The sequence below is a fragment of the Mirounga leonina genome, unplaced genomic scaffold, assembly GCF_011800145.1.
Source record: "Mirounga leonina isolate KUSES-001 unplaced genomic scaffold, KU_Mleo_1.0 Mir_168, whole genome shotgun sequence".
NCBI classification, from domain to species: Eukaryota; Metazoa; Chordata; class Mammalia; order Carnivora; family Phocidae; genus Mirounga; species Mirounga leonina.
Genome location: NW_023270426.1, coordinates 66,413,238 through 66,426,600, shown reverse-complemented (window position 1 = coordinate 66,426,600; position 13,363 = coordinate 66,413,238). Strand labels below are relative to the sequence as shown.

Here is a 13,363-nt window from a genome sequence, read left to right as displayed (position 1 = left end):
TCTCAGGGTCCTGATATCAAGCCCTGTGTTGGGCTCTGTGGTGGGCTTAGAGACTGCTTAGGATTCTCTCCCTCCCTCTCTCTCTCTGCCCACCCCCACTTGTGCTCTCTCTCTCTCAAAAAGAAACAAATATGTGTGTGTGTATAAAGTATATACATATATATAAAATATAAAATTGTCCTATACCTACATTGTAAAACATAGAGTATTATAGTATTATATATTAGAATGTCTCCTTTTGAACCCCCATTTAGCATTAGTTCTATAAGTAATTATGCATTGACTACTCACCACCAGTCCTCGTAAAAGAATATCCCTTTTTTTAATTTTAGCTGTATGATGTAACCTCCTCTACTTGTCAGCCTACATATAAAACAATGAAAGAGCTTCACCAATCAGATATGCTTATTTTCCTAGACTAAGTACTGGTGACAGATTGTCTATGTCAAATTGGACAGATCCAAGAATTTTTTTTTCCTAACTTCTACAAATATGTTTCATTCCCTGGAGAAAAATACTGAGTTATAGATTTGATCATAAATACAGCTGTTCATCTATAGGATGGACCCTTAATCTATTTCCCACTCAAGGACTCCTGGTTTACCTTTATGAAGCACTAAAACATTTTTAAAAACTACTTTAAGCATTTGTGAAGAGAACAGATAATCAGGATTAATGTGTTAACATAATTTGTTAAATCACTGAACAACACTAGCCAATTCTTATATATTATCCAAAGTAGACATACATATAAATGTTTGTGAGAATTCAGGATTATGTAGAATTATACATTTAACTTTCTTTACATAAGAATATATTCTTTTTTCTTTTTTAGAATATTTTCTTTTTTTTTTTTTAAAGATTTATTTATTTGAGAGAGTGAGAATGAGAGAGAGAGAGAGAGTACATGAGAGGGGGGAGGGTCAGAGGGAGAAGCAGGCTCCTCGCTGAGCAGGGAGCCTGATGCGGGACTCGATCCCAGGACTCCGGGCTCGTGACCTGAGCCGAAGGCAGTCGTTTAACCAACTGAGCCACCCAGGCGCCCTAGAATATTTTCAATTATTGGAATTAACTTCTGTGTGTTCAGGTGTACTGAAAAGATCACTGGTGAACAATAGGGTACAATGTACCACATATTGTCCAAAAATAGATATTGTATTAACTTATCAATTTATTTGTACTATAGAAATACCCAGAGGTCAAACATTTCTGCATAAAGCTTATTAAGAATAGACTTTGCTAACTCATTTCCACCTGCAACAACTGATACCAAAATCCTACTTTGAAAATACAACATATTTTCCCTCAGCAATTCATTCTTCAGATTTAGTTCTAAATAATATGATTTAAAAAGCATCATGATGTGAATAGTTATATAATTTTACTACATAGATGTTAAAATAGGAACAGATTTCTGTTACTCAACATGTAAATATAAAAGAGAATGGAATTAGAGACCATTCAGCTGATAAAAGATAAATTGAGGCATATAAAATTTTTAAGAGCTTATTTGAGCAAAAATTGACTGGAATGAGACATCACCAAACTGTAAGTGGTCAGGAGCCCTCCATCTCCAGGACCTAGGGGTAAGACTTGTCTACCAAAGAGGTGGAAGCAAAATAAGGACATTATTTGATTGGCTTATTTGATATGGCTTAAGAGGTGACATTATTTGAAAAAGCTTAGTTAGCTGTTTGTGATTGGTTGTCCTTAGGTTTTGATTTTTTTAAACTTGAGGCACTTATAGGCTTAGGCTTTGGTTTGTTTACATAGGCTACTAGCATATATTATAACCATTCTTAGTCTACTGGCCACCTTACTTAATTAATTTAACAGACCCTATGTGAATGCTCCAATAATTTAAATGAGTTGACTGTATATACTTGGTCCCAAAACACCTTTTTCTTTGTCACAGAAGTTCTATGGCCAATAGATAGGAAAATGAGAGAGATATCTCTGTTTACTCTTTGCTGGTTTATCTTTTTCTAACATACTATGATTTATTCACTCTTTCTAATTGTTTTAATTGAAAAAAAAAGTTTTTAAAAAAAGAGAAACAAAACCTTACCAATCTTGCTCAGTAAAGAGTGACTATTTTATGCTATATAAGTCACTTGAAAAACAATATGTATTAGTCTTCACCACTTTCAGGCACTATTCTTGGTGTCCCCCAATGTGCATTATGGAGCAACTGCATCCTTGCGGAGTGATGCTGACCACCTGAGTCATTTCATTCATGTGACTTGAGTTACTGCTGCAGACAGCTATGCTGGATTTTTTTAAATGTGTTTCTAAAACATTATGATGTATAAAAATAAGTACATAAAAAAATGAAAATAATCATGCAGATAAAAATTTAGGATATGAGCTTTGCTATCAAACAGATTTGAGTTCTGATAATGCAAAAAACAGATGTTCAATAATACTTGTTGAATGAATGAAATAATCAGTCTTTCAGACATTTAATAAATCCTAGTTCTATTCCTTATAGACTATGTAACACTGGGCATGTTATTTGGAAAACTGAAACACAGAAAAGTTATTTATAAGACAGGGAATAGCTCACAGAATTGGAGTGAAGACAAATGGCATAGTGTATGCAAACATCTGAAAAAGTGTCTTGACTTTAATAGTTGGTCAATAAATGTTTCTTTGTCTTTTATCTTTCTTGAAGATATTTGGGCTGTTTTTAGCAATATGCTGTCAAGAATGCTGTCAAGCTCTATGTGACTTTAAATAAGGGTATTTATTTATGCATTTCCATAGAACCGGGCTTCTAACAGACAAAGGCATTCACTCTATCCAAGGCTTAACCTGGAAAATAGCTTGAGGTTTATCAGACCATAAAGTTGCTTAGAGAATTTTAGGACTCTAAATGGATATCTAGGAAAGCATTTCTTGAACATCCTGAGTGAAACATAACTTGGAACCTTTCAACGGGACCGTTACCAGCAAATTCACAGGAATAAAGAAAACTCTTTTCATTAGATAGGTTTTCTCATATGAAATGAACCTATTGCTGAGCCAATTTAATTAATCTGCTTTTCTAGGTTTTAGCATTTTTACTTCTTGTGTTGGATGAAATCAGGTCAGAGTAGGAGATTAGTAATGGCAGGTGAATTTCTGAATAGAAAGAGAACACATTCTTTTGCTGCCTGTTATTTTCTTCCTTAGCATGTTGACTTCCCCTTTGTTTCTCTGATTTCAACAATGATCACTTTGGGCCAAACACAGTTCTCGATTTTCTTCTATTTTCTCCCCTTGTACATAGTAACATTTAAAAAACAAATAAGCATTTTTGTGCCAAATTCCAATGTCCTTTTCTTGTTCTTTAAACTTTCTGCAGATATTACATCTGTTGTGTTTCTCTTCCTTCTTGAATTTTGGCTTCCAAAGTGCACCTGTATCCCAGTGTTCTTACACCTCCAAAACCCTTGCTCTATTTCATCCTTCACTATCTACTTCTTTCAATATAGGCTTTCCTACAGTATTTTGTGCTTACCCATCCTGGCAGATATGTGATGTGCCACCAAGAACATCTTTCGGATAAGAAGTAATTTTAACTCTTGCTTCTAGGTGCACTAACAGAAGACAGACCTCCACTATTAGCACCTCTTAGGAGTTACCTCAGTTGAAGAGAGTCACCTAGCCAAGGATCGTGCCTCATTTCCAGGGCAGTCATTTCCATTGACTGATTGGTATAGAGGTATAAGGCCCCGCCTCTGCTCCATCTTGGGGCAACTGAAAAGGGTCATACCACCTTCAGAAAACCCTGGAGGATTAGCTGAAGTTTCTGTTGAAACTGTATTCCACCTTGACCCCCAAGTGTTGACTCCAACCATTCTCCCTAATAAACATCATTCTGGCTAATGTCCCTCTCAGAGCTTGCTTCCTTGGGCACCCAACCTGTGACAGTCATCTTCTTTTTCTCATGCTATGCTGCTTTCTGATATAATCTCAAGCTCTCTGTACCTCGACTAACCTCAGATGATATCCAACTCTTTCTCTTGCTATGAGTTCTTTTCTAACCTTCAGATACTGATCTCATACCTAGTGCAGGACATCTTTATAAAGGTATCAGCCCAAACTCAATATGCTGTCAGACGTTGTCAGTGTCTCACCCTCTCACCATCACTATAACCACCTTCTCATCCTAGTTCAACAGTCAGTTAATGGCAACACAACCTACCCTCTTAGCTCATCTTGGAACCCTGGAATCATTGCTTTTTCCTATTGCTCGTTCACCTCCTGCGTCATATGCTTCCCAAATCACGTAAGTTTTATTTAGGTAATGACTCTTAAATCTATCTCCACTGTCACTTAATTACATTATTTTTTTTTCACTCATGACAAGTTATTTGCACAAGTCTCAGACCCAACGTGAGGCACTCATTGTCCCTAACCTGGAAAACTCTCTCATCCTAGTTGATTCTCCTTTTCTTCTCTTCCCACTCCAACTTATCATTCATCTTACCTAAAACACAGCTATGATCATGGAATAGTTATGTTCAAAAACTTTAAATAATTCCTCCTTTTTCATAGAGTCTAACCCATATTCTTCAGCTTATCATTCTAGCTATTTTAAATCTAACCTTGAAACCATTTCTAAAACATTTATTTTCTCTCTCTTTAATCAGTCTTTTCCCAGTCATGCCACACAAATGTTTTCAGATCTCTTTGTTATGTTTGTCCTCCATGCCCTGTCTAGAACTCTGTTTTATTTTTTATGCATGGGGTTCTGAATTCATCTTTTAAATCTCAGCCAAAATTTTGCATCTTTGGAAGGATTTCCCTGAACATCTGGGCAAAATTTATCCCTCCTTCCATATTCTGCTACTGGTCTCTCTCACTGGATTTTGACTCCCTCTATGCCAGGAGCCATCTTCTTCCTGATATATATCAATGTTCAATATTTTAAAAGCTACTTTTTGTGCAAGCAAATGAGGTTCCTATTTATATTAATGAGTAACCAATCAAACAATCTTTTTGTTTGTTTATTGAATTTGGGTGAACATTCCTTTACAATTTAGCACAGTGTCACGTACATTGTATTTGGCTTCAGAAAGTTGAACTGACTTTCTAATTAAAAAAAAAAAAAAATGAGTGCCAATTTTCTAACCCCAACTCACCCAAAAAGATATAGTTGCATAGTCAAGGCATTGATTAAGGTTCACACACACACACATCCAGGAGGAAAGAATATACACACATATGTATGTGTGTGTATGTGTGTGTAGTGTATGTATATATAGTGTGTATAGTGCTACTAAAGACTTAAATGAGAATTTTGGTTCCATGAAGGCAGAAACATATTTGGGCATCACAGCATCACAGCATCATAGCTGTAGCCCTAGCATCAAGTAAAATGTTGAGAAATTAATAGGAAATGAGCATTTGTTGATGAAAAAATAATTTAAATCTCATCCGGGGTACTCAATTCTCTCTTTTTTCAACCCAACACAGGAGCAACCAATATTTTATCCTAAGTCCTTAATTGATACTCCTTTTGGTAAAACTAGGTAAATTCTTGAGGACTTGTGCTTTTTAGAGTATGGCTGAAATTTAAATGGCACATTGGATTAATCTCATTTGTGTGTAACCTTGTAACCCAAGGGTGTCTTGAGGTTGGAACAATACATAAGCATCTCTGGCATTGTGTTGCCTCTGGTATTGCTCTAATGCAGTGGTTTTCAAATCATTTGGACTCACCTGTGTCCCAACATGTCCCACTTATACTCTCTTATTCCGACTTGATCTAAACAAACACTGCCTTTAAACCATGTGGGTATTTTAAGGGTACTTTTGTAACTCTATTAAATGAAATAGTTTATTTTCCTCTTCTAAATATTGCACAAAAGTGGAAAAATATGTTGATGTCAAATAAGCTTTCATTTTTAGGGATCAGGCCTGTTCAGGGTGGTATGGCCCTAGATAGGGTTTTTCAAGCTTTCATTTTTAAATAGACCTTTCTGAAAATAAAATTAAGTTCTTTTGGCTTCCACTGCCCTATTCCACTAATGAGTATTTTCAAGACTTACTCCTGTTAATTTTTAAATCATTGCACTGCCTATTTTGTCCCTCACATAATGGACTTTAAGAGGGCTTCTTAACTGAGGCTTGATAAAGAGTAACTGCTTCCTTAATTTTTTCTACTTTTCTTATACTCAGTTTAGGCCCTTCACCAAGGATGTGTGTGTGTGCTTGTGTGTGTGTGTGTGCACGTGTGTGTGATCATCTGTGTAAATTTTTCTTGTAACTTTACTATTACCTTGTTCCAGAGAAGATTTAAGGTTGTTTAAGGAGATTATAATCTGGGAATATACATATATTTAGATATGCAACAATTTCATAATCATTGCACCTTTATTTCAACCCTTGTCATTGGCTAGATGTCCTAAATTGAGATAAAAATATCTGTCAAAGATACCAAATTACATAAATGTGCATAATTTCTCTTCCTGTTATAACAGATAAAGGGCAACTAGTCAATAAGCCAAGATCCCTTCTGACTGGGATCAGAAAGTTAACAGGAACGAAGGGGCCAAGGGGTTGAACTGTTCTTTAGTTTTAATGAAAGAATCATAAGAATATCATTAGTAAGTCTCCTCTTGTGTGAATAGCTTCTTGACATATTTATAGAGTACTTCAGGGAAAAGATCGGCAGCATAATTAAGATTTATTTTCCTCTATCTTCTTCTTTTTTGTTTTTTAAGTAAACTCTATGCCACAAATGGGGTTCGAACTCATGACCCCAAGATCAAGAGTTGCATCTCTACTGACTGAGCCAGCCAGGCACCTCCACCCCCTTTATTTTTTTTTTAAAGATTTATTTATTTATTTATTTGTCAGAGAGAGAGAGAATAAGAGAGAGAGAGCACAAGCAGGGGAAGCAGCAGGGAGAGAGAGAAACAGGATCCCCACTGAGCAAGGAGCCCGTGGGGCTTGATTCCAGGACCCTGAACCAAAGGCAGATGCTCAACTGACTGAGCCACCCAGGCGTCCCTCATAAGCACTTTTTAAAAATTAATTGTCAAGGATGGACTTAGATAGTTATAGATAACCAGAAGCTAAGAAACTAACTTGGATCAAACAAAGGGTGTCACAACTTCCAAAGAGCTAGCACTAAGTTAATATTGAATATGATTGGACACATTTTCTTCAAAACTCTATTGTTAGAGATGGTGAGTATTTAGCTAGTCAAGAGTTCTCCATTTCCCCTGGTGCTGAGGATTTGAGTTCATGTTTGGGATTTAACTAATCTCTGCAAGTAAAATTATAACCAAAAGTTTTTGGGGACTGAGGCTCTGGGTTATAATAATTATTTTTCTTATTTCACAGTAGAGTCTCAACAGCATGGTTGTGTTTGATTACACAGAAAGGATTTAAAATGACAACTGGTAGGAGAGTGAAGGTGCTACAGGGAAGTCAGCCTAAAGCCACATTTGCTTAAAAAGACTGCAATTTCTGGGTGACAGACACTGGGAAGGGTATGTGCTATGGTGAGCGCTGTGAATTGTGTGATACTGTTGAATCGCAGACCTGTACCTCTGAAACAAATAATACATTATATGTTAAAAAAAAAAAAAAAAAAAAGAAGAAGAAGAAGAAGATAGCAGGAAGGGAAAAATGAAGTGGGGGCAATCGGTCCCTACCATGTTAGGTGTTAAGCAAGGCAACTGGCAAATGAGTTTTTTTCTGTTTGATTTTTGGAAATGTGCAGACAGGATTGTGAGGGGGCAATTTTTGAATGTGGACTGAGGACCAACTTCCAGCTCTTTAACAGGTTAGGTATATTCAAAAAGCCATCATTTGAGTCAAATGTTGTGTTTCATTCTTGGAGCTAGTTATGATGTCCACATATTTGGATTCACATTGATTTGCAATGGAATAAAATACAGAAATACCTGGAAAACTATTGGTGTGAACCAAAAGGTGAGCTTGGCCAAGGAAACTTCCAAATCTTCTGGACAAGAACATTCATCTAACAACAATAATAACAAGAGCTCCTATTTACTGAAAGCTCATTATGTAGCCACTCTTTCATATGCATCAACTCTGTTTTATATTACTTAATCCTCAGAGAAGCACAATGAATTTAGAATTATTAGTATCATCAGTTTTAAAGATGATACAACTAAAGCTGAGAGAGGTTAATTAATATTCCCAAAGTGACACAACTTATGAGTCACGAGTGAGATTGAAACTCAACTCTGTTCTCGAACTTGGTTTTTTTTTAAGATTTTATTTATTTTTATTTATTTGACAGAGAGAGAGAGAGAGAGAGCACAAGCAAGGGGACCAGCAGAGGGAGAGGGTGGGGGAGAAGCAGGGTCTCTGCTGAGCAAGGAGCCTGGTGCAGGACTCGATCCCAGGACCCTAGGACATGACCTGAGCCGAAGGCAGCCACTTAACCGACTGAGCCACCCAGGTGGCCCTCGAACTTGGGTTTTTAATCACTGCACTACACTGCACTTAATGTCAGATAATTACATATCAACTTTTAAAAAGATGCTGAAGTGGAAGATAATAAATGGGAATTTTTATACTATAAAACCAAGAGTTAACTAACCTTAGTAAAATTGCTTACATGCTCTGGTGTTCTGAAAGATTTCAAGAGTTGTATGAGGTAAATAGATAATAAACATAGTCATCTTCAGCACCAGTTTCACAATTTCTTGTGGAAAATTAATTGCATACCTTTTTTCTTCCCTACAGCATTTAGCTTTTTTTTTTTTTTTTTTTAAATCCATTTGCCAAGCTCTAGTTTGGAGCCTGGAATATTAAACTGTCATCTCACAACCAAAAAAGGACAAGAGTGAAATGAAAATGGATCGCATCCCAAATAACTAAAAGTTTTTTTGGCATTGTTTAATATTTGGAGGGAAATAAGTGAGCTGTAATATAACAAAGCAGAAAGCTCCTCGCTGTCATGGTTTGACTACTGCTTTTAACCTCAGAATTAAACAGAACAGAGCAAAACACATTTCCTCGGCCCACAATATTCAGTCTCACAGCACCATTTTTGGAGTCAAGTACCCTATCTTCAAATCTACTTTTTTTTTTTTCTTTTCTAAGCCCCTAACCGGGACGCCTCATACCGTTTTTTCACACAGCCGTCATCCCGTTATTTAAAGAATATTTCCTTTGCATTGGCGGGCTCTAAGTCCCTGTTCTGTTAAAATTATAAAGTGAAGATGTTCATAAGGTCTATTCTATTTGGGATGTTTTAAAAGACAGAATTTAAAGTAATGTTTCAAAAGATGGAATTTAAAGAACATGTAGATGAACATAACCTACAGGGAACAGACTTTGCAATCTGCTGGAAAGAGTTGTTTTTCCCACCACTTTTGCAGGGTTGCTTTTTTTTTTTTTTTTTTTTTTTGAGCATAAAGAAATTGCTGCTGAACTCTGCTGCCTTTCAAGCTGTGTTTTCTCACTCTTTTTTGCCCCTTTAGTTTGCATTTCAAGAGACATTTGCATGAAAACAAGTCCTGTCCATTTGAAGCTTTATCTGTTCTGATTTCTGATGGATTGACCTCAGGTCATAATTAGCAAGGAGAGAGCTTCAAAAGGCTGCAATCCCCCATCCTTTATCTCTAACTATCCCTTTAGTTAATAAATGCCCCGCCCCCAATCTCCTTGGCAGTCCTTCCTTTCAAAGACCCTAGGAAAGCTTCAGCTCCCTCTCCCCTTCCTTGAACCTTTCTTTGGTCAGTAAACTCTCAATCCCACTGTATTTGTGAGATTTCTTGCAAGTGGTAGGCTGCCTGACGTTCCCACTCGGCATTGCCCCCATAGGTGCCTCACTGCAAAAACACTCGCTTCCTGCTTCCTGAGTCGTGGCAATTCCCTGTCTCTCCTGCACAAGGGCACCAACAACTCCTAATCATCCTTGATGACTCTCTCTGAGAAACTCTCTTGACCCTCCTAATCTGGGGAGGTGTCCTTGTCTTGTGCACCGTACTGTCCTGTGCGTCTACTGTTACCACATCTACCATATTGTTGCAGCTGCTTATTTAAATATCTATAAGCTCCACGGAAGTGAGGACCGCATTAATTTTTTCGATATCCTTTACCTCGAACATAATGTGTCATGCTTAATAGGTGCTCAGTAAACATATATGAATGAACGAGTAACTGAATATTGTTCAGCTGCTCTGTGTGCAGCACTTGGCTAGGCCTTGTTGGTGGGGGGCGCACTAAAGGCTGAGAGGGGGTAGAACCTTTGGCAAGTAGTTATTTGCATTTCTAAAGCTGTTCAGCCTCAATACCCATCCACCCATCTGCACCACAAACAATGGAGGAGGTGAGGGGGTGGAGAGGTGGGGGGCAGGTAACTCTGAAGAAGAAACATCCTGAGCCAAGGCACAGAGGTGGGAAATGACAAAGAACACTGGAGAGGGTCTGAGGCAGCTTTTAGGCCACATCAGCCCTAGACCATTTCAGTCTTCCCTGCCAGTCCCAGGCCTATGGGAGCTTCCAAGTTTTATCTCATAGGCCACTTATTTCATAATGCTTTTCATGTTCCCTGGGAAGCTCTATCTTTCAAGTCCCTTTAGAGTCTTGTTAACGGAAGTGACGTATTTTGAACTGTGGTCATTTGTGTGCATGCCAGCATGTCTCACCCGCTCAAAAGTAAACTCTCTGAGGGGAAGGTCTGTTCCCTACTCATCCCATCATCTGCCCAACATAGAAATTGAGCATGTAGTAGTTATTTTTATTATTATTACTACTATTATTATTATTATTTTATCCTTTGACTTCAGGGTGAATATCTTTGTTGGTGAGGTGATGCATGGTATGCAATAAATGAAGAAAGCTACATTCTTTGGGTTTTGCCTACCCAATATCCTGATGTGAAGCTATTTGGCTTTATGGACTATTAACATATCGAGCCACTGGTAATTTATCCCTGAGGCTTGAAGTCTTGTGTATGGAGTTTAGATATTGTAAGAAGCAAAGTAATATTTTCCATTACTTTTACATTAACAACAAAATTGTTAAATTTTAACTTTTAAGCTAGGGGGAAAACCATCATTTTTAAAAACTTTGACCAAAGAAATAGATTTGTGTTCCTTCTTGTCTTGCTATTTCTGCCAACTAGAAGAGCCAGGTAGTCATGAAGGAGACATGAAGCATCTGACAGCACCATTTCCCATTGAAATAGTACATCTAGACTATCTCTGTCTTTGGCTCTTTGCTGGGAAGTGTCTTAATCTGCTTCTATAAGGTGAAGCAGTTGAGAAGCTAGGTTTCTGCTTCTCACAGCATAGTTGTATGACCTTGGATAAGTCAATTAATTTATGTAGATCTCATTCCCATAATTTTTTAAACAATGCAGTCTAATTAGGTGATCTTGAAGATCCCTTCTGGCTTCACATTTCTAGAATTTTCTGACATTTTAGGAAAGGCAAGGAGAGAGATGATTGACATACAATGTTTCTTTCCATCTTATGCTTGTGGCTGTTCCTACTGCAGAGGTTCCTATTATGGCTGAGCTTTCCATAATATAAAAAGCAAGAAAATTCATAGGTATTACTTCTCTTTTCAGCTTCTACTTTATTCTACAGGGGAAAATCTTGCTAAGTTCTGTAGGTTGCATACATTGCCCAGCAGTGATATATATGCTAATAGAGGTGAGAGTCAAGAGGCCCAAGCAAGCTCTTCCTTCTTTCAAAAAGCCAATAGATTCTATTACAATTTTCAGTATATTTTAAAACAACTCAATCTCAGTTCCTTAAGTTATTTAACTAGTAGTTGTATCCTTTTTAATAGAAGGAGAATCAAATGAATTTTTATAATTTGTTTGGATTTATAATAACACCATTTATTTACCTCTTCATTTTTCAAGGTACTGAATGATATTAATTAATTTTGGGGACTGGGGAGGCAATATAAAGTGTTTGGCCTCAGAAAATGGTCAGATATCCCTTTTAAGGGATTTTTAAGATACCAAAGAAGCCTATGAAAATAGAAATGAAAACCCACTATGAATCTTGTACTTTGATAAAAACATTTAAGCACCGAAAGGGGTGAACCAGCAGAGAGAGGCATATAAAGAAAAGAGAGATGGTGGGAGGGACAAATTTGTTGTTAGCTTTTTCATTCCAAAATCTTAATAATCTATAGATTTTGATTGATTTTGTCTAGTTTTCAAAATATAGTATCACATTTTGAATGATTTCAAACATTAGAGATCTGGGAAACTTTCAAATCTGAATTCTGTTAAATGGAATTGAATTTAAAATATATACTTAACTCCATCTGTAATTGCTAAAACTGAAATAATGTTAACATTTTAGAACACCATAGATTAAGTAATTATCACTAATTTAAATTCATATTTATATCATTTTTCATGGAACTCTTAACTAATTCACTCTTCCATTTCTACATGTTAAAAAAAAAAAAAAACTTCCATCCAGTAACTTTTATCTATGGTTAATTTTTTTCTTTTTGAGGTTGCTTACATGATACCAATGTCAATCAGTTCAGTTAATCACCAATAAGATTCTAGTAGCTAATTCTCTAAAGTTTAGTTCCATTTGTGTTTACGTAACTACCTTGCTTTGTAAATATTTAATGTGAAATCAAAGTGATTACATAATTTGTTAAAAAATTGTACTGTAATCCAAGAGTGGCTTTCCCCTATATAGTCCTCTATTCTGTGACAATAAAATAAAACATGTAAAAGAGACAAAAGCACAGCTTTGGCACCAATTAGGATTTTTTATTTTGATCTGAATTGAACTGTCTAAATTATATGCTATATGAGGACCACATTGTGCTGAGTCTAGCCCCATAGGTATTTTTACTTAAAGACCTGATTAATCTTAACTCTTACCTGTGCATCCTGAAATGGCCCAAACTCACATCCTCAGATAGTACGTTTCCTCTTGGGAAGCCTTGGGATAAAAGAGAACTTATGATACTCTAGTAAGAAGTTGCATATGCAAGAAAGCAAGGTAAGATCAAGCAGAAAATGTAGACCAGGACTTGAGATGCATTAAAACTTCCAGAGAATGTCCTCTTGAGCAGAAATTGTTTTGGGGCAGAGGACTTCAAAGCCTGAAAGACACAGGCTTGAAGTCATTTCTGCCAGGTCAGAAGAGCTGATCACAGTTGGGAAAAGACATTTTCATTTTCAAGCACAAAATTGCTCTCATTCCTGCAGAACAGTGAGGAAAGTGAAACTGGAAGCGAGCCATGCACTTTGCTGGTTTTCCTTTGGGTGTGAATTTGTTCACATAGCTCTAAGTTCAGAACATAATGTTATGTTCTGGAAACACCGTGGTGTATTGTTAGGGCATGTAGCGTCATACTGAGAAACGTTCATTTCACAAAAGGGATTTTAGTTGCTAAT

General features: G+C 36.7%; 1 long non-coding RNA gene across 1 annotated transcript in view; it reads right to left on the bottom strand.

The window, feature by feature from the left end:
* LOC118017039 overlaps positions 1 to 13,133 on the bottom strand; it is an 80,102-nt gene extending 66,969 nt beyond the window's left edge. The window contains exon 1 of the long non-coding RNA XR_004681034.1: positions 12,845 to 13,133. This is a non-coding gene — a long non-coding RNA (uncharacterized LOC118017039). The remainder of the gene's footprint in view (positions 1 to 12,844) is intronic.
* Between the last annotated feature and the right edge of the window lie 230 nt (positions 13,134 to 13,363).